Below are 21,827 nucleotides of genomic sequence, written 5' to 3'. Positions count from 1 at the left end.
TCTCAGCCTTTCCTCATAGGAAGGATGCTCTAAACTCTTAACCATCTTTGCGGACTTTTGCTGGATCTGCTCAAATAGGTTTGTGTCTAAGTATTAAGTCCAGCACAGCATTTCCAGTTGTGAACCCAGTCACCTGTGTTAGGGACTTACCATCAATGCACATCAGAAGTCTCCTGGATTGAACCCTGCTGATTCAGGTTGACATTTTCAGCGTTTTTCAACATGTTTAATGTATCTGTGGCTGCTATTTCTTTGTGCAGACTATTCAGTCACTTTACATTATTAAACTATTGAACATCATTCTGAAATTATGCCCTGTGGAATGCAGTTTGCAAAAGAAGACTCAGTTAAGCTTGTACCAAAATGAAACACATAACCCACCTATTATGTTGGGTTTTATTTCCTCCCTTTTTCTCATGCTTAAATGTAAAATAAGCATTATACTGTAGGAACCAGGCAAAGGCTAATTTGCCTCATTTGAATGTGAAAAGGAACCCACATCCTTCCTGTGCCCTGCAAAGAATGCAGAAAGACTTTACAGAGAAAACAGATGTACTAATATGTATCACTTGTTGGGGGGAGGGGGAATCCAGGGTGCTGCCATTAAAGCAATGCTGAACTTGCAAGAAAACAAAAGCACCAGCATACAAAATATAGTTCTGGGAAGCTGACACAGTTGGGACTGTTTTCTTTCATTTATGCTCCTGGCATGTGAAAACCTGCTTTGGAAAAAAAAATATATACAAAAGAAAACATGGAGCCTCATTTTTCACACTTCATCTTTACTGAAGACAATTGAGTGCCCAAAATGCAAACAAAAGACAGAGGCTCTAGCCAGGCCATAGGGAAATTGCATTTCAGTCAGTATTGCCTCATCAGAAGAATACACTACTGACATCATAAACAAAACAAACATAACTTTTGGAAGTATCCCTTAATTTTATTGGTATTTTATATACCTCTCTAACACATAAATATGAAAGAGCTAGTCTTGTTATCTCACAAATAATGCAGGATATAGTGGGAAGGGTTTTAATGGTCTAATGGTTTTTAGCATAGAAGATAGAGAGCAAATGAGCTCAGATGTTATTTCTATGGCTATGCAATCCAGTTCAGAGTACTGCCCTTTCCTGGCCCATCTGTTTATCCCTTTCCAAGAACTTTGGCAACAAGAAGTCAGCACTGACCGGTCAGCCTGTGAATTCTAGTGCTCCCAACTTCCCAAATTCAGCAACTTGTCTGATGCAGATTTGGCCCTGTAGCAGTATAGCCTGTCTTGCCAGCTTTTAGCTTGCAGACAGGAGGCAGTAGCATGTGGCCATTTATAATTTATTATATACATGTATCACCAGTCAAGGATAAGTATAGAAGAATACTTTAAAGTTTCCTATTTAAAGGCTGCCTCAGACTTCCTAAATTAAAAACTGATTTTCATAAGCAGAGGAGTGAAGCATAACAGTTACACAGATTCCTTCGTTCAGCAGTTTTACCTGGGTAACGTCCACGGGTGAGTATGGCGCTTTGTGAAGATCTTGTGCTTTTTCCCTAAATGAAGCAAAATGGACATTTCCTTACAGTCTGCAGTACTGAGGTTCAGGGCGACAACAAAGACCCTTCAAAATTGACATTTCCTGCTTGATGTACTGTTTGCACCTTTGGGAGGTGTTCTTGATTTGCAGAAGTTTTAAAACTGTAGCATTGACACAAATATCCAGCCATGGATAAGACAGGCTCAATAACCTTGAAAAGGGAAATTTTCAACCCACTTAACTAAATAACTTACAAGAATGTGAATGCAGCACAAAAGCTGAGGTGTTTGAATTGCAGTTTAACTGCTGACTTAAGTTTTGTGGGATCAGGCTAAATAAAATCTTGGCCTTGAATTAATATCTGTGTATTGGAACAAACATCTCAATGCAGCACACTGCAGAAGGAAGGAAGCAGAAGAGAAATTAGATCACCTTCCTGCATTATTTCTTGTAAGTGTAGTCTTCTTACGTATGGAACACACATTTCCTGTTGTAAAAATATTGTAACAGCCTGCAGTAGTCAAACAACAGATAATCTGTTGTTGCTGAAAACTGGAGTCATATTAGATGAGCATGTTTAGAGGGAAGTATTCAAAGACTGCAGATGATCAGACCTCTCACTCTCTGGAAAGACAGTGAGCGTGAACTACATAACAACTGCTGTGATTGTCATAACAACTGGAGCTTTACATTATGGAAGAAATAAAAGACTGACTCTTCATACAAATGACAATGTGAAGATATGGGTGCTTTTGATTCTTGCTTTTTGTTTTGTATCATCTATACATTTAGACAGAATCATATGGATATCTTATCCTCTCTTCTTCATGTGCCTTAATCCTAGAGTGCAGGTGCTTTATTTGTTTCTGTCTACAGTAATACGGGTTTGTAGCCCCACTCCACAAGTTGTCTTACAGCACCATTAAGGCCCAGCTGCATGAACTGCACCAACTGAGTCCATCATCAGCAAATTTGCTGATGACACCAAACTGGGAGGGAGTGTCGACCTGCTGGAAGGCAGGAGGGCTCTGCAGAGGGATCTGGATAGACTTGAGAGATGGGCTGATTCCAATGGGATGAAGTTCAATAAAGCCAAGTGCCGGGTCCTGCACTTTGGCCACAACAACCCCCTGCAGCGCTACAGGCTGGGCACAGAGTGGCTGGAACGCAGCCAGGCAGAAAGGGACCTGGGGGTACTAATTGACAGGAAGCTCAACATGAGCCAACAGTGTGCCCAGGTGGCCAAGAAGGCCAATGGGATCTTGTCCTGTATCAAAAATAGCGTGGCCATCAGGAGCAGGGAAGTGATCCTTCCCCTGTACTCTGCGTTGGTGAGGCCACACCTTGAGTATTGTGTTCAGTTCTGGGCCCCTCAGTTCAGAAAGGATATTGAGGTGCTGGAGCGGGTCCAGAGAAGAGCAACAAAGCTGGTGAAGGGACTGGAGCATAAGTCCTATGGGGAGAGGCTGAGGGAGCTGGGGTTGTTTAGCCTGGAGAAGAGGAGGCTCAGAGGTGACCTCATCACCGTCTATAACTACCTGAAGGGAAGTTCTAGCCAGGTGGGGGTTGGTCTCTTCTCTCGGGCACTCAGCAATAGGACAAGGGGGCACGGGCTTAAGCTACGCCAGGGGAAATTTAAGTTGGATATCAGGAGAAAATTCTTTACAGAGAGAGTAATCAGGCATTGGAATGGGCTACCCAGAGAGGTGGTGGATTCACCATCCCTGGAGATTTTTAAACGCAGATTGGACGTGGCACTGAGTGCCATGATCTAGTAAGTGGACTGGATTTGGACCAAGGGTTGGACTCGATGATCTCGGAGGTCTTTTCCAACCCAATCGATTCTATGATTCTATGATTCTATGAACTCTGTTTTGTGATAGCAGCCATGGAGGTGACAATCCAATTCAATAACAGAATCATCAATCATAGAATAATTTGGGTTGGGAGAACCTTTAAAGTCCATCTGTTCCAAAACTCTTGCCCTGGATAGTGACACCTGCCACTAGACCAGGTTACTCAAAGCCCCATCCAGTCTGACATTAAACATCTCCAACAATGGAACTTTGTCAACTTCTCTGGGTAACCTATTCCAGTGTCTCACCACCTTCATTGGAAAAGATTTCTTCCTATGTCCAGTTCAAATCTACCCTCTTTCAGTTTAAACTTGTTGTCCCTCTTCCTACCACTACAGGTCTTGGTAAAAAGTTTCTCTTCATGTTTCTTATAGCCCCCTTTAAGTTTTGAAAGGCTGCTGTAAGGTCTTCCTGGGTCTGCTCCATGCTGAGCAACCCCAGCTCTCTCAGACTGTCTTCATAGGAGAGGTTTTCTAGCTCTCTGATCATCTTTGTAGCCCGTCTCTGGACCTGCTCCAACAGGTCCAAGGTCTTGTAGTGGGGACCCTAGAACTGGATGAAGTATTCCAGATGGGGTCTCATGAGAGCTGACCAGAACCACCTCCCTCAACCTGCTGGTCATGCTTCTTTTGATGCAGCCCAGGATATGGTTGGCTTTCTGGGCAGGAATCATACATTACCAGCTCATATCTAATTTTTCATCCATCGGTATCCTCAAGTCCTTTTCTATAGGGTTGCTCTCAGTTCCTTCATCCTTCACCCTGACCCAGGTGCAAGATGTTGCACTAAGCCTTGTTGTATTTCATGAGGTTCACAGAAGCCTACTTCTCAAGCCTGTCAAGGTCCTCTGGATGACATCCCTTCCCTCCAGTAGTCAATGGCACCACTCAGCTTGGTGTCATCCACAAGCTTGCCGAGGGTGCACTCAATCCCACTGCCTATGTCATTAACAAAGATACTGAACAGGGCAGGTTTAGATTAGATATTAGGAAGAAATTCTTTACTGTGATGGTAGCGAAGCACTGTCGCAGGTTGCACAGAGAAGTGGATACCCCATCCCTGCAAGTGTTCAAGGCCAGGTTGGATGGGGCTTTGAACCATCTGTGGAAGGTGTCCCTGCCCAGGGCAAGGGGGTTGGAAATAGATGATTTTTAAGGTCCCTTCCAACCCAAACCATTCTATGATTCTATGATTAAATTATTTATAATTCCTGATGCTTTGCAGCCTTAAAACCCTTATTGCCTAAACATTACAACATATACACACATCCCAACACATCTTAAAAGATTCTGTGGCTTCTGATGCTCAGCCAGACTGTGGACCACATTTTGTGGCCACATTCTGGGGGCAGGTCACATCAAGAGTGGTAGGCGAAGAAGGACAAAAGTCTGGTTTTTCTTTGTCTAGAGGTGGTCTGATGTTCCACTTCAGTGGTTGTAACACATGATATGTCTTCTCTGGGACCACACTTCTTATGGACATTCAAAATGGTAATTTTTATCTGTCTCTCGATCATGGTCAGATAGCAGATGCAGGCTTTTATTGTGGTAGAGTGACCCACTCAAGTAGTTGCAGAAGAGCAAAGTGAGAATCATCACAAGACTTTCTCTTCTTGGAAACACTCCAGGCACACAGAAAGAGGAAACCTTGAGTGTTTCATCTGGTTTTTGCGTTATACCATTGCAGACAATCTTTCTGCATGGACTGAAGCAGGGAGGAGCTGGAGGAATGAGAGAAAAAAAAATTGTGAGTAGCAGAGGTGGAAGCCTTTCTTAGGAGAGGAAGTAAAAGAGAGAAGAGGGAATGAGTTTGGGATCTGTTCTTTTTTCTGTTTTCATTGTATAAAGCTGAGAGACAAGCCACATTCAGTCCTGGTATTTTCCCTCATGAGTTCTGAAAAACTGTACCATTGATATGTGGGATTTTTATATTTTCCTTTTGTACTGAAGTTATTTCAGGAGCAACAGCAACCAGCTGGAGAAGAAAATCTTTAGCTTAGCCTTTTATTCTCAAGATAGGCATCGTATCATCCTTGATATGGTTTCCTACCATAATTCGTGTTTTGCATGGAAAAAAATATTCCCAGCTTCTCCTCTTGCTGTCCTTGTGCAGAAAACATCAGTATTGCCTCAGTGTTCTCTGACATCAAACTATGCAGCCTGAAAGTTGCTAGAGCTTGGATATTGAAGTGAGTGGCAAAGCAGGACAATCATATTGAAAACAGGTCCACGCAGTCCCCTAAATTTTAGAAGAATGGGAGAAAGAGGAGTGTTTTGTTTTGAAGTGAGGGAGCTATATTAGGAACTCTTTTGAATGTACTATGGCCATAAAGGACTGAATTAGGCTGTTCCTGAGGTTTTAAATTAATATCCTCTATAGAACAGATGTTTCATGCGTGTTATGTGCAACGAGCCAATTATATAGACAAGTCATGTAAATTTAAGCTATAGATTAAATGCTGTGTATACATCCAAATGCTACTTAGAAATGTTTGTCTTAGCTCTCCCTTTCTTAGATAGCATGTATCAGTGTTGCAGCTGAGAGATAGGCATGTGTTTGGCTAGGTTTTGGGTTGTACTTTGTTTTCTCTCGTTTTCTTCAGTGGGGAAAGGTGATTGGATAAAACTCTTTTCTGGTCTCTGTTGACATCAGCACATTCGATCTGCCTGTGTCCAAAAGAATTATGTCAAAGCAATTGCCTGCATTTGTTTCTTAGCGTGTTCTCCAGCAGCACTGTCGCTTGAGGGTCAGACTGGAATACATTAAACTGGAATTGGGGCAGAAACTGCAGCCAGCCTCAGGTCAATGATGCCTCTTGAGATTTGCGAAAGTGACACTTCTGGGGTTCATTGCATTAAATTCCATAGCGTTTCTGTGTCTAGTCTGGATGAATTACAAAGGCAGATGGGATGGTTAGTCTCTCACTCTCCCATATAATTCTTTGTCTGTGTGTCTGGAATAAAAGGACAAGTCTTGCATCTATTTATTTTGTAATATTTTTAAAAAAAGATTTTTTTAAATCCATGCATTAAAGCGCTTTGTTTCTATGTAGTTTCTATCATTTATGTTTAGGAAGATTACCACAGTTACTTCATCTGTAAAATTATATTTGTGGAGTCTAGCCTCTGTGATCCTTGTAATGGTACAACTTTCGACATAAGCAAGCCTTTACAAGGCTTAAAAACACAGTTGCACATGTGCTTAACAGAATATCCTCATGCTGTAGGATGTAGTTGGAGTTGTGCCAGAGGAAGAGGAAGAAAAATGCATCCAGGAGGACAGAAAGTATTAAGATGCAAAAGTGCACAATTCAAACCATACTTTTGCAGGGTTTGATTCATCTTTTATTAGTAGTTCTGAAACCTCACTCTCAGTCAGCTTTCCCAAAACTTTTGCTCTATTAATGACTAAAGAGTTGCAGGTTTGAGTCTTGAGAACTGTTGATAGGAATACTGAGTGTAGCAGGGATGAAGTGATGGTGTGTAAGAGTGCATGTACACGAATATATACACACACCACGCTTGGACAGGCCATCTTCCTCCCTAAAATTTTCACAGACTTTCTTGTTTTAGTTCACTCTGCAGAAGTTTTGTACTACAATTTTACTGAAGATGTATGTTTCTTTTATGTTTGTAACATAGCACTGAGATTTTACTATGTTGAGCGTTGCTGTGTTTTAGCAGGCATCACTTACTGAGTGACCGAAAGTTTGAAAAACATTTTTCCCACCTGTTGAACAGAAGTATATACGTAGAATCATAATTAAATATAATTAGATGTTTCTTTGAAATAATGCCTTCTAAATCTCTGGAGTGACATATGTGAACCAGTCCTGAGCTCAAGCAATTGGGATTATTTTATCTGTTTTGTTTGCGGAATTTACACTGCAGCATTCAGTCGTAAGTGGGTTCATTCGAGAAGCTTAAAATGAGATGATACCAGCAACTGGCACAAATCAAACACTTCCCTGCCTTCCCGCTCCTGCACATTGATAGGATTAATACTTTCTGGCCAAAGGCCCAGGTTGAAACAGACAGCATGGACAAAAGCTTGCACTGCCTCTTTAAGAACCACCAAATCTAAATATGGGCATGCTGTGGGATGAAGCAAATTCAGTTGCCAGGTCCTTAGGAACCCACCTACCCAACCTCAGCCTTGGGACAGAGCACCAAAACCTTTCTTGGCAGCACCCAGTTCCTTCAGGATGGGGGAAGGGGATGAGAAGACATATGTATGTCTTGAGTGACCTAGGAGGTGCCTGCAGGAGCAATGCTCACGTCCACTCATCCTGCTTAAAGGCACTAACTTGTTTTCCTGAAGAAGGTAGCTAGTCCAACAATTCATCCCAAAAGGATGAATTTGGGACAGGAAATATCTGTGAGATATGGAGGACTTCTTCCCTCACCATGATTCTCTGAGGTCACTTTCTGTGACTGGGTGATGCTGGGATGAAATCCCAGGTAGATCCCTGGGACAAGGTCCCAGTAGCAGGCAGCAGACGAAGTGAATTGTTGAAGTGAGGAGTCGCAGGTGCTCTCTCAGTGTCAGAGCTGTAATAACACCCATCAGTTTCCTGAAAGTGTTTCCTTGGCGTTTCAGTGTGAGGAACTTTGTACAGTGAGGCTTTGTGTGGAGCAAGTGCTGGGAATTGAGAGCCTGCAGATCCTGCAGAAGACAGACAGTTGGGCGTTATTTGTACTTAGATGGCATCTCATCCCCAAAAGGTTGGGGTTTCCCCTGGAGATATTTTGTAAGCCATGAGCAGGAGGGCTGCCAGGATTACTACCCTGGAGAAGGAGCGTTTCTTGGTGGCAACACAAAGCCCAGTGTGATGCAGTGACCACTCACCTGACCTCCAGCCTTAGGCAGGCAGTAGGTCTTACCTGCAGGAGCTCCTGCTTTGTGCCAATTAACCCAAACCATGTGGGTGTGCATCCTTTTTAAATCAAGCATAGTTACTTCCACAACTTTGCAGTCGCAGGTGCTCTCTCAGTGTCAGAGCTGTAATAACACCCATCAGTTTCCTGAAAGTGGTTTCCTTGGCGTTTCAGTGTGAGGAACTTTGTACAGTGAGGCTTTGTGTGGAGCAAGTGCTGGGAATTGAGAGCCTGCAGATCCTGCAGAAGACAGACAGTTGGGCGTTATTTGTACTTAGATGGCATCTCATCCCCAAAAGGTTGGGGTTTCCCCTGGAGATATTTTGTAAGCCATGAGCAGGAGGGCTGCCAGGATTACTACCCTGGAGAAGGAGCGTTTCTTGGTGGCAACACAAAGCCCAGTGTGATGCAGTGACCACTCACCTGACCTCCAGCCTTAGGCAGGCAGTAGGTCTTACCTGCAGGAGCTCCTGCTTTGTGCCAATTAACCCAAACCATGTGGGTGTGCATCCTTTTTAAATCAAGCATAGTTAACTTCCACAACTTTGCAGAGACAGACAGTACATCACAACCTGTTGTGTAAAGGGTTAATTACTGGTTAATTACCCATAACAGATCATTGCTGAAAAAGCAGAACAAAGTTGCCTGTTCACAGTCTGAACTGGAATAGCATTCCGTTCCAATGCATTTTCCACCTTTGCTAGATTAGAGCCCGCAGCTGCCAGATTTATTCATTGTATGAATACTGCTATACTGTGAACAAAATAACAAAATGCCATTTAAGGTTTTGGTTTGTAACAAAGCCTTCTGCCACCAGTTTTCAGTAATTTAATTTCTTTTCCCTGAACACTCTTCCAATTTTTCCAACACTTTTTTGTAAAATGAAGCAGCAGAACCTGAATATGTTATTCATGGAGCAGAGGAATGAGAACCAGATACAGCATCACCATAACCTACCTACTCATCTTTTGATTTTCATTTGTTTGTACAGCTGAGGCTCACATTAGCCCTTTTGGCCACAGCCTTGCGTGGGGAGTTCATGTCAAGCTGATTGCTTCCCAGGATCCCTGGTCTTATATTCAGTCTCTGCTTTGGAGAATAGAGTCCTCTCTCTCCCTCTCACCCTGTAAGTATGGCCTGTATTCTTTATTCTAATAAGGTGATTCTGTACTTGGCCATATTAACACCTAAACTGGTTTCTCCCATCTTTCTACAGACCCCAGTTGCTCTTGTAAGGCTTATCCTTTTGTGGTTTGTTTTCTGCTGTCCACAGTCTCGTGTCTAACCACGATGACTTAAGTTTAATCCAGGTCACTGATAAGGCTATTAAATAGTAAAGAGATGATCACCAATACCTGTGATAACCCAATAGAAACCCATTTGTTTGCTAATAAATAGTTTCTCATTTACTGTTGCACATTGGTTTCCTTCATTTATCAGCTTTATAATGCTTTTAATATGATTGTGGACTCAGAAGTGACTTTAGTATAAAATAAGTTCGAGGTTTTTGCCTGACCTCATACAGTGCTCTCCACCTATGGAGTCCTGCTCTCCGTGTATAGATGGAGACACTCCATAAGGCTTCAAAGCATTGTTTCTTCATAAAGATATCCTATAGAACAAGTCAAATGACTTAGAGTTGTAATCCTGTTAACAAAGCTGCCTTCATCAAGTGAACTTGTAATTTTTGCAAGAAATTACATCAAATTAGTTTGACAGGATCTATTTCCCTTAAAGCCAAGTTAATTGACTTTTATTACAGAGATTTAAAAAAAATTATTAATCGAGATCTATATTGGTTGTTTTATCCTCTGCAAAACACTGGAGACTCAGCCAATCGGTGTGTAATTACTTTTTACCTCTCTTAAACAGTAGCCCAATATGAGCCTTCCTCCTGCCCCTGGTCCTTCCCCAGTGGCCCAGAACTGCTTTAGATGCAGCAGTAGCAGCTCCAAGACTAGATCTTTAAAAGCTTCTGAAACAAGTTTATTGCTAGCAACTCATCTGAATCACCCAGAATTGTTTATCTGCTGTTTAACAACCCCTCTCCAGGGGCTACTCTGGTGGGAAGCTATTTCATTATCATCACCATAGACAGATCATCCAGCCTTTTATCTGTGTGCCAATCAGAAATATTTTTTCGTAACTCCTCTTGCCGTCATATTGTTATGAACTATTTTACCATTTGTATTGTTCAGGATTCAGCATTTATAATCTATTTAGAAAAATAAAAAATTACACATCTGATTTTATCTGCCTTAATTTTTCCGAGTGTCTTCTTCATTCCTCTATATAATCTTTATTTAGCTTTTTTGCTTATTATCTTTTCCCCTTTCTCTCTTCATGTATCAGTTTTGTATATAACATTTTATATGTTTTTTCACTTCTTTGTGAAACAACTCAGCTGTTAGGTTTTTTTATTGTGTGTTATTTTTATCTAGCCCATTTTCATGGTTGTAGCACTGTAGGCATTTAGGAAATGTCTTAAACTGCTTGCAATGTCAGCAACTTTCTGTATGTTCTGCCTTCAGCCTGATTTGACTCCCATTCGCTCTAGTTTTGTGAAATTGCCTCTCAGAAAGCATGCACTGTGATTTTACTTTATGCATATATAAAGAGCATATGTTCATATATTGCTTAAAATTTTGCTAGTCTGGGTTTGATTGCAGACAATGTTAGCTATCTGCACAGGAAGCGTTGGTCCTTTTCAGTCTAAACAACCAGTAAACCTTATGGTTTGTGATCATTTCCTCCCTCTGAGACAAAGTGGAGAGCAGGGATGCTCTGACTCCTCTACTAAACCACATATGACTCACAGGCAGTTCAGGTAGCTCCATCATGGGACCAGCAGCAGTAAGTTGTACTTGTGCTGGCCCTGCAGCTCCTGCCAGTTGCAGTCCCTGGCTGGAGAAGGAAGCAAGTAAGTGGGTCCTGCTGAGCATGGCATGGTTGTGTGATCACCACGGGGTTTAGCTTGTGTGCAGTGGAGTTTAGCTATGTCCCATAAGGTCCTCATGTTGTGGTGATCATGCTGTGAACTGCTTCTGAATTGTCTTTCCCCTTTGGTGCTGCAAGGCCTATGTTGTGTATGACTCATTTAGCTAATTGGCAAGAGCTTTATTTCATGGGGTTAGAATGGCTGATCTTTCTTTTAAGTTAGCAGTTAGTGACTTGTCATTTGTAGCCCTTTGGAAAGTACAAGAGTGCTTTAGTGCTAGTGACATAAGGATTCCAGCCTAAGTAACACAGGGAGGGATTTTGTACTTCTTGTATATAGGTGTTGAAGAAGTCCATCATCCCTGTACTCTCCAAGATTGTTTACTTCCAAGTTGTTGGTCACTCGGACAGACATCATTTGTGACATATATGGCCTGTCAACTCCCCTCTTCCATTTGGAACTTTTAAAATTGACTACAACTGTTTCTGTTAATAATATAATTTAAATGCAGCTATTATTTTTCAGGAATATTTTTTGCATTGTTACTTTGCAACTACAACTGTTTCTGTTAGTAATAGAATCTAAATGTAGCTATTATTTTTCAGGAGTATTTTTTGCATTGTTACTTTGCAGGCAGAGGGTATATCCATTTTTTTCAGATTCTTGTAATTAGCATATAGGTAACTAAAAAGGGTTATCTTCTCATAGCCTCTGCTTTGGTTAATGTTGTCCTCAGTATCATGGGTTTGTGCTGCATATGATTGTGGTTGTTTCTTTAACCCAACTTGTCCAGCCAACCTGGCTTACAAAGTGTGTATTTGTTCCCTATCAAGAGGTCCCTTTCCTTTTACAACACAATCCACAAATATGACATCTGTCCCCTGTGCTGTTTACCTAGTTTTTAATTTCAGCAGCCTTCATTTTTTTGTCTTTTTGTGCTAGGAAACAGGGAGGAACTCCAAACAGAATCTTGCAATATCCTGAATTGTTGAGAGATGTGTAGTTCATGGGGCATATTGCAAAACAGTAATTTTCAGTGAAACCCTGTTTGTCTGCTCCAGATTACCATCCAGTCCTACACTTGTCTTTGTGTCTTAAATACACAGAAACAGAGAAACCTCTGTTGACTACCTCTTCCTCACACATTGCTCTTTTCATTCTGCTGATGAGGATGGTTGGAGCCATCCTCAGGGGCACTTTGGGTCAATTGCTCTTACTCAGAGGGCCAAACTGGGGAGGGCATGCAGGCAGTAGGAAGGGTAGCTCAAACACCACCAGCAAAATGTTACCACAGCGTCCAGTGGATGTGTATTTGCTTGGTCAGGTGTCTGCTATGGGCTTGTGGACCACCCAGTGATTTGTGGGCTCCAATGCTCTCTGGACCACCAGACAAGGAGCACCATTGTAGATACTCCTGCATGTTAAATTGAGCAAATGTCCACTTTGGCAAACTTCCACACTTGATTCTGTGTGACTAACAGGATCTTCAGATGGGTTTTTGAGCTTGGCAAATGCACCTTGGTTCGCAGACCAGAATTAAAGTACAGTTTCTTCTCCTAAGCTTATGAATCTTTGAGAAAGAATGAAAGAGAGAGTGAAAGAAAGAAAGAAATCAACCTTCCTCTGGCTTTAGGGAATAGGCTATTAAATAGAGTTAGGATCTGCTGTTTTGGTAACTCACTGCATAACAGAAAACCAGATTGCAAGAGACTCACCCATCCCCCTGAAGATGCCTCCAGAGACAGTGCCATGCCCGGCGGATACTTGTTTAACCTTCATGTTGCCTTAGGCAGTCTATTCCAGGTTGTTTTGCTGTCCTTGCCAATGGAAAGGATTTTCTTCCCTGACACCTAGCCTAAATATCCACAGCTTCCAGTTAGTCCAATGTGACTTCCTGCTTAGGCCATGAAGGTTTAAAGTAGGAACTCTATTCCTATAGCTGTGCTGAGAAGATTTCAGTAGCTTTAAGCTAAAGGACCAGGTTGTGGACCTGTAGCTTAGACTCACTACACTGTGCTACCTGGGATGACTTCTAGGAAGTCTGTGGTCAGTCTCTACTTTGGATTCTGCCTCAATTCCCTTCCTTACTCATCTCCTGCTCTGGTGATTGCCCCATCCAGGTTTGTGTAGGTTATCTCTGCTTCTAGGGGCATCTCTCAGCTTTTTGGCACTTGGGAGTGTATGTGGTTAAAAGGAAGTAGAGACTGACCATAGACTTCCTAGAAGTCATCCCAGGTAGCACAGTTGCAGCCTGGGGTAGAACATGGGGAACTGTAGTTTGTAGGGTAGTTGGCAAAAGAGAGTTGAAAATCACTGGTCTTAATCACCTCATGGTTGGACTGTGTGCATCGACACTGACACTCTTCTGTAAGAGGGAATGCAAAGTTAGGAATTGAAAAGAAAATGAGTGATGCAGATGCACTATCACCACTTCCCACCAGCAGACTGATGTTCACCCGGTCTCCGAGCAATGACTACTCTCAAAAAACTCAATTTTTATTGCTGAGCACAACATGATATGGTATAGAATATCCCTTTGGTCAGTTGGGGTCAGATTCACCAGCTGTGTTCCCTCCCAACCTCTTGCCTACCCCCAGCCTACTTGCTGCAGTGCCAGAGAGAGAAACAGAGAAGGTCCTGATGCTGTGCAAGCTAAAGTAGCTAAAGCATGGGTGTGTTATCAACATCCTTTTGGTCACAAATCTAAAGCACAGCAGAGTTTGGAACACTATGAAGGAACTTGACTCCATCCAGACCCAATACACAATCCGAAGCTGTCACCTAGCAGTAAGCTGTCATACACTGAAACCACAGTGGCAACAGCTGGGTTTGAGAAAACAGGTCTCACTGGAGCACTTTTTTGTGTGTGTATGTGTAAGTGTGGGCAGAGTTTTTGCGTCTTCCCGTTACTGATGTAGTCAGTACGATCAGCACTCTGGTCCCTTACTGGCCTTTGCCACAATGTGGCTGCCACTCTGTTTGGGGTCTCCACCTGTAAATGTCTTTGCTGTTGTATATGGAGCCAGCTACAATGATGGTGAAAAGACTGGGGGTTTCTTTGTGAGATAACCACAGGCAAATTTTTGCTTGTGTTTTTGAAGGAGGATATTTTTAACCTGTTGTAACTGGACAAAGAAGGGATTTAAATAATACTTTTAAAATATTAACAGTAGCAACCTTGGTGACATGAGAGCACCTTGGGATGGGAATGGGTCCTGAAAGGGTCTCGAAGAAAGTCATCTGCTGATGTGAGACTCAGCTTGCTCCCTTTTCCTTGCCGTCACATCCTCCGAGGTCTTCATCACAAAACAAATCAGACAAGGCTGAGAAGAGGTTAGTTTCATTTGTGCATGGGCAAAGGGGGGTGGGGAGGGAGCAGTGAGGGTTTTTTTGAGAGAAAATCTTTTTCTATGCCTCTTTCCTAGTCCACAGTGGCAAACACGCAGAACTTCTATACTGCTTCCTTCCCTTTTCCCCTCTTCCTTCCCTGCCCATCCTGGTTCACATTTTGCACTCTGCTCTGTGCTGCTCCCATACTGCAGGTCAGATGAACACCCATTAATCCTGGGCAGATTCTAAAAATAAGAACTGAAAGAAAAAATATCAGAACAGTGTGAATCAAACTGCAATCATCTTTCTGTTCTCTCAATGGGAGAAAATAAAAGAGGAAATCAATGGAGACACTCTTTCACTTCTTCTCTTTCCAAGACAAAATTATTCTGGCATTTGCAGCAGTTTTCCCTTGATATAGGTTTTCTAATTTATACACTTAAAAGACACTTTACAATTTAGGTGCATTAGCTAAAAATGCTTATGCAGACCATTCACCCACTTCTCTCTGCTTGTGAATAGAGCTACCATAAGCAGCCTGATGAAGGAGGAATGTAGCTTGAAATCACGCTATTGAATTTGCATGGTGCTCTCATGTGTTACTCCAAACTAAGGATAGACCCATCCTCTGGGAGGTTTAGCTATAGAGTAAGCACTGTGTTTACTGTGTGTAGCTACTGCCTTTAGCTGTTAATTTCAAAGCTTCCTTTAACTCATTTTAAGCATAAAAAAAAAACCTTTATGCAGCTTTGAGTCTGACTTGCTCTTTGGCTTATGAGCATAAAACCTGCAGGCCTTCCTTCTAAAGTTAGCTATACATAAGCTTCTTTCTTTTAGATTACAAATGAAGTTTGGATGTTGGTGGGAAAAGAAAAAGACACAGAAGGACCTTTTCTCAGAACTGCTCTTCCTGTTCTGTGTTTTTCTAGGGCATCTTTTTCTTAAAGTAATAAAAGCCCTGAGACAGTACAAGGCATAACTCAGTTACTGCAAGTTTAAGAGACTGCAGGGTGAGCCTCTGCTTTAATTGCTTCTTGTGTTTTGTTCTGGTTTGGTTTTGCTGAAAGGGATGTATCACAGAGAGTGGAAGAGAATTCACTGTGTTTTGAAAAAGATGAAGCCATGACATTCACAGATTCAGCTGTCAAAGAAGCCACAGAAAACCAAAAGGGTGGTAACATGTCCCTTTGGGAGCAGTTTGGAGGGTTTGTCTTCTCTTTTTGGATTGGGGAACTTTCGATTACAGCTGCTCAAATGGCCACATTGTGCTAGTGCAGCTTCCTGTGGCCTTGCCAGGTGACCTCTTCACCAGCTAGTCCCACCACCACAACTGTCCCTCAAACAACCACGTACGGACATGGTTATTGTCCCTCCTGCCCAGCTGGAGCGCTGACTTCCTTTTTCTTCTCTAGTTTGTAAAATACAGCTCGTATAGCTATAGTGTTAAGAAATAGATCATCTGGGTTGTAATAAATCTCTTGCCAGAGAACGATCATATCCTCTCACCGGCACGGTGATGGATCTGTTTGTCAAGACATTCATCGCTCTTTCTTTCTGGCATTGAGTGGCCACCCGCCCTGCCCCATGGACAGCTGTGCTCACAGCCTCTGGCAGAAACCAAGGGTCTGGTTGTAGCTCACTGAAATCCTTCAACATGTGCCTTGTCTTTGTCAGTTCTGACCCCCGAGGCTGGCTGAAATTAAACAGCAGGATGAAGCCCAAACCTTCCATCTTTCATAACTGACTCTTAGTTCAGGTCCCAAAGAGGAAAAAGAGGGAAGGCAAGCACAGGGCTATACTTCACAGACATGTGTTACAACTTAAATCTTGTCTGTAGTGTCAGGAAGCTGTCATTTCCAGGGCTGCGTCCCCAGTCACTTGGTAACAGGGAGAAACAGCAGGGCAGAATATGGCACTTCAAAGCTCCTTGCAGGATCTGCTCTTCTCGTGGTAGCAGGAGCTGCTCCTTTTCCTGAACTGCTTCTGTCACCATTGTATAAGATTTCCAAAGCAACTGTATGCTGACAAGAAACAATAGTAGGAGCACTCCAGCACTGTAAAAGACATTTTCTTTGAACCAGAGCACTATGGCAGCAGGAACTCATCTAAGACTGTTCTTCCTACTCCTCCAGCCATAGATATTCCATTGATACTGGGCAGTAGCCTGACTTTAGGCTGCTACAGATGAACAATTAAACAGCTGGGATTTTTATGGTCAGGTTGCTAAAGCAGAATCTGGGAGTGAAGCGTTAAAGGACTCCCTTAAAAAATCAAATTAATGCAGCCTAGGAATTTTTCAGTGCTGTTTTGAAACATACTTGACTTGAAGTTTTGCCCTGGTGTTTCTGGCTTTTTGTTCAGAAATATCACATAGTGTATGTGAGATTTTCTGCATATCTTTAACAGTCAGAGGACATCCAGTGGTAGTACTGCATCTGATTTACATTTTTTAATGCTGTCTGATGGGTGTGGTACACATATAGATTTGCAAGAATTCTACACAAATCTCCAGCTTCATTCAAGGCTGAACCACATTATCACATCACAATAAAATTCTTTCTAGATCAGACATTAGTATAAAAATTATATATATATATACTAGCCTGCAACCCACAAGCCTGAGAAATAACTAATAACACCCAAAAGTTTGAATTATTTTGAAGTATTTGTTGTATCTTCCTGACCTGCTTTATGATTCCTAAAAATTGTGGAATCACTGGTTAAGCTGGAATGAAGACAGTCCTCTGAAAGGTACCAGAGTTAATAGATAAAAACAAAAATAATTCAATAAGTGTTGCAATTTTATTCCATCTGTTTCATTTGAGTTGGCTCGAAACTGACACAGTATTAATTCTGAAAATCCAAAATGTTCCCATCAGCATAGATGTGAGTCAGAGAGAGGTCAGCAAGCAGACAGCATGAGAATTACTGACCTACATAGGACTAGTTTTAAGTGCCTATTTGTTGCCCAACTTGGAATGCCTTCCTAGCGACTTGTAATATTCAAAGTGGGGGAGTGAACCTTCTCGGAAAATTATGGGGTTTAATGTGTCTCAGGCTTGTGTTTCAAAATACATACTCCATCAGTTTCTCTCTAGGGAGCTACTAATAGTGGAATGGAAAGTAAGACATTTCAACTTCAGGGTAAATTTCTGTGTTGATTATTATCCATATCCAGCCTGCAGGAGGAATTCCACAGAAAACTAAAATCTCTTTAAAAATTCTTGTAGTTCTTTCTCTTGGAAAGCCTTTTCTGTCCTTCTTGCATCTTCTTGGTAACTCAGAATGTTACATTTTGAATATAAAATCCTACTGTAGCTCATAAAATTTGGCTTATTTGATGTCACAGTCTGATAGTTCTATGGTGCTTTCAGCAAAACATAAAACACCAAAAAGATGTCCCTTAGAGAATCTATTTTTCACAGCCATGCTGGATGCATCCCTTGGTGTGATTAATAAGCATGTTCACCACAAAGACTGAATAAAAGCCAAGGATTTTGTGCTTCTGATTCTCTTTTAACATAACTATTTCTTAACTCAGCCTCCCTGCTGATGCTTTCCAGACAAGATTTGTAGGATTTGGTCAGAAAAAGACAGTTGATGGTTACCAGTCATCCAGCCTTTCCCTTTCATGTCTTTCACTGAAAGAAGTTGTCTTAAAAATATCCCTTTGAATTTCATTCCACAGAAATCCAAGGGGAAGGAGAATGCACCCTACTGGGTCTGAACCTGCTCCACATCTCTTCAGCAGTTTGGACCCCTCTCCCATTCTGGTCCCCTTTCCTGTGCAAGGAGTTCAAGAACAGAGGCTATGGCATGGATGGAAAGGTGCAGAATAGACAGATTTTCCCTGCATCTCCCTGTACCCCTCAAACATTTTAGGGCCTATCTTCTTTTACAACTCTAAAAAAAGCAGGTTCTGAAAAGGCACCATAATTCAGCTGTGAGTTGTAAAATCATAGAATCATAGAATCATGGCATGTTAAGGGACTGGAATGGACCTTAAAGATTATCTAGTCCCAATCCCCCCTGCCGTGGGCAGGGTCACCTCCCAATAGACCAGGTTGCTCAAGACCTTATCCAGCCTGGGTTTGAACACTGCCAGGGTTGGGGCACCACAACCTTACTGGGCAACCTGTTCTAATGTATAACCACCCTCACAGTGAAAAATTTCTTCTTAATATCTAACCTAAATTTCCCTTTTCGATTTGTACTCATTACTCCTTGTCCTATCACTACAGTTCCTGACAAAGAGTCCCTCTCTGGCTTTCCTGTAGAACCCCTTTAGATACTGGAAGGTTGCCATGAGGTCTCCACACAACCTTCTCTTCTCCAGGCTGAACAGCCCCAACTTTCTCAGCCTGTCTTCATAGGGGAGGTGCTCCAGTCCTCTTATTAACTGCATGGCCCTCCTCTGGACTTTCTCCAACAGTTCCATGTCCTTCTTATGTACTGTACACAGTATTTCAGGTGAGGTCTCACAAGGGCAGAGTAGAAGGGGAGAATCACCTCCCCCAACCTGCTGGCCACGCTTCTGATACAGTCCAGGATTCTCATGGCTTCCTCGGCTGCGAGCGCACGTTGCCAGCTCATGTTGAGTTTTGCATTAACCATCACCCCTAAATCTTTCTTCACAGGGCTGTTCTCAGTCACATCTCTGTCCAATCTGTAGGTGTGTATCTGGGCTTGCCCTGACTCAGGTGTAGGATCTTGCACTTGGCCTTATTGAACTTCATGAGGTTCACACAGTCCCACCTCCCAAGCCTACCAAGGTCTCTGGATGGCATCCCTTCCCTCCAGTGTGTCGACTGCACTACACAGCTCGGTGTCCTGATGCTCTGAAGGAGTGAATTTACACCAGTCTTTCTCCCATCCATATGCTTACAGATGCAGAAGCTACACTAAGTAGAGGTTAATCAGTACTTTTTGCTCTTCAAATATTACATGTTATAGATTTTAAAATAGAAGTATAAAAAAAAGAATTTTCCTGGTATTCCTTGACTTTTCCTAGGATTTGATTAACTAGCAGCGGACTGCTTTTGTTTCTATAAATGGAGTGGATGCCTGGCTTTGTTAAATGTTTCAGTTTTGGCTTCCATTTTGTATCAAGAACCAACAGAAAAACCAAAGGAGGTTGATTTACAATAATAAGAGTGTTAATACATCTCCCTAGCCTTACCCAAAAGTAATTAAAGTGCTATGATTATATAAATAATTAATAATGATATAATGAATTTTATATCTTTGTCAACTAATACTTTGACCATGTAGGAGGAAACTACTATTCTGGTTAAACTCATGTTGGATTGCTTGCAATGTAAGTGTTGGAGTCCAAGAAATATAGCAAAGGCAAGAAAGGAGACAAATAACATAATGTTTATTTTCATTTGTCACTAAGGAAGTCTCAAAAAACATGTAAGTGAGGTTTTTTTATGTTTTCATGAAAACACATGTTTTATATTGCCCATAAAACCACAACTTTAGAATAAACAAATTCAGCTTGCTTACATTAGAAAAGTTCATTTTAATTAGACGAGTTACATACCTTTTTACAATCCCAGTGTCAAATTATGATAATTCTGCATGACCCATAACTCACACATCTGAGAAATGCTGCCTTTCTTAATGAAAATGTAATAAAAACTTGTTCCTTTACTGTAAGATGCACAGCATGTTGGATGAACAACATTGTGTGCTCATCTCTGGAGATTTTAGTGTAAAACAACTCCAGATTTTGTTTGGTGATCTCAGAGCTGGCTGAATAACTTCAGCCTTCCACAGCTCCAAATGCTGACATGCAGGGAGACGAGACTTTTGGATATTAAAAGCCTGCTCTGTGATACTGAAGGAGATTAGTTTTTGGAATCCATTCATTAACACAAAGACCAATGCTGAATGGAGGTTATATTTATTGTCTATGAAACCCCTGAGTAAGCTGAAATCACTTTAGGCATGTACGTGCATACATGTATTCTCTCACATTTAGCCAACTCCCCATGATGCTGTTTCTTTGAGCCAGGAACAGACAACTTGCAGAGACTTGGCTTGAAAAGATGTGTGCATGTAACACTCTGTCACATTTTGCAAGAGGCTACAGTTAAGCAGTCTTTATACTTGGATTGTCTAGACACTGTGACAGTGGGAGGGGACAAGTGAAAGAAAAAGCCCATTTTGTCAGTCGTTCTCTTTGCATCTCCTTCCCTGTGTGCTGCCATTGCCAGCAAAAAGCTAAAGCAAGCAAAAATCAAACAAAAATCAGGAAACTGATAATTCACTGGTTTACTATACATATCATTCCTAGTAAAAAAAACCATTTTTTTTGGAACTACAGTACATATGTATACCATTTCCTTGTTTATTCACTTTTTTCAGAATTAATACTTTGAGCAGTTTTAGTTTTGCAGCTGATTTGTCATTTTAATTTTTTCCTCATCAATGTGTAAATGAGGTGTGTAGGGCTGTCTTGTCAGCAGTTGTAAATTTGTATGTGAAATATACCCAGATTTCAGTGGGGATTTCTTTTCCTGCTCAGCTGAATCTTAGTGAATGAGCAACAAGAAAACTCCTTTCCCTCCCACTGCTCTCCCAGATTTCATGTTTCCTATCTCTTTTTTTCTTTCTTTTGTACTTTTTTCCAAGGAAGCACATGGGGAAAAATAAGAGAAGAAACAGAGCTGGGAGGGGAAAGGGAGGAGGTGATAGAATTTCACAGGGACATAAGCCTGCAGGCAATCAAAGAGGCTGTGAGATTCTTCACTGCTTTAAGGTGAAGCATGTTGCAGCACTTGCAGCTTTTAACCAGTCTGATTTAATGGCTCACTCTTCTCTGTTCGGGTAGTCAGCATCTCTTTCTGCCTTTCCTTTTGAGCTGGGATTTCTCTCGTGGTATCTCCCATGCAACATTTGCTCTTTGCCCATGTTTTGCTCTCTGCACACCACAGCCATGCTTTCACAGAGGGTCCCAGACTAACCCTGCCCAAAGCCTCCTGGACACTGCCCGTGCTATAGCAGTGAGATGAGCCACCACCACACTGGGTTCTTGTCTTCCATATGGTCCTGCTTCACTTCCTGGCACTGCCCGTGAGACCCCTTGGCTCTGAGAGGAACCAGGAAAACTTCAGCTCTGTGTGACATCTCCAAACAAAGGGTTTCCAGAGCCAGACCATCCTGCTGTTGAAATTGTAAAAGCAGTAGACGTTTTCTCCACAAGCAGTTTTTCACAGCTGATAGATATGAAGCCAACTGGGCCACCTCTGCTCCTGTTGTGGTCCCTGTGGGCTCACCTGGAGTCACTACT

At 42.0% G+C, this 21,827-nt stretch overlaps 1 protein-coding gene across 5 annotated transcripts in view; it reads left to right on the top strand.

The window, feature by feature from the left end:
* The window catches only part of FYN (FYN proto-oncogene, Src family tyrosine kinase), a 143,685-nt gene that overhangs the window by 76,660 nt on the left and 45,198 nt on the right, over window positions 1-21,827 (top strand). For 3 of the 5 annotated variants that reach the window (XM_027742126.2, XM_027742125.2, XM_027742123.2), the window contains exon 3: window positions 9,254-9,388. The exons of the other annotated variants lie outside the window; for them this stretch is intronic. The gene's annotated coding sequence lies outside the window, so the exon portion shown is untranslated. The remainder of the gene's footprint in view (window positions 1-9,253; window positions 9,389-21,827) is intronic. 5 annotated transcript variants of the gene reach the window in all.

This window comes from Pipra filicauda, unplaced genomic scaffold (genome assembly GCF_003945595.2).
Source record: "Pipra filicauda isolate LSUMZ 115617 unplaced genomic scaffold, ASM394559v2 scaffold176_size3548034_pilon, whole genome shotgun sequence".
NCBI classification, from domain to species: Eukaryota; Metazoa; Chordata; class Aves; order Passeriformes; family Pipridae; genus Pipra; species Pipra filicauda.
Note: the sequence above shows the minus strand (reverse complement) of the source record. Positions and strands in the feature narration are given on the sequence as shown.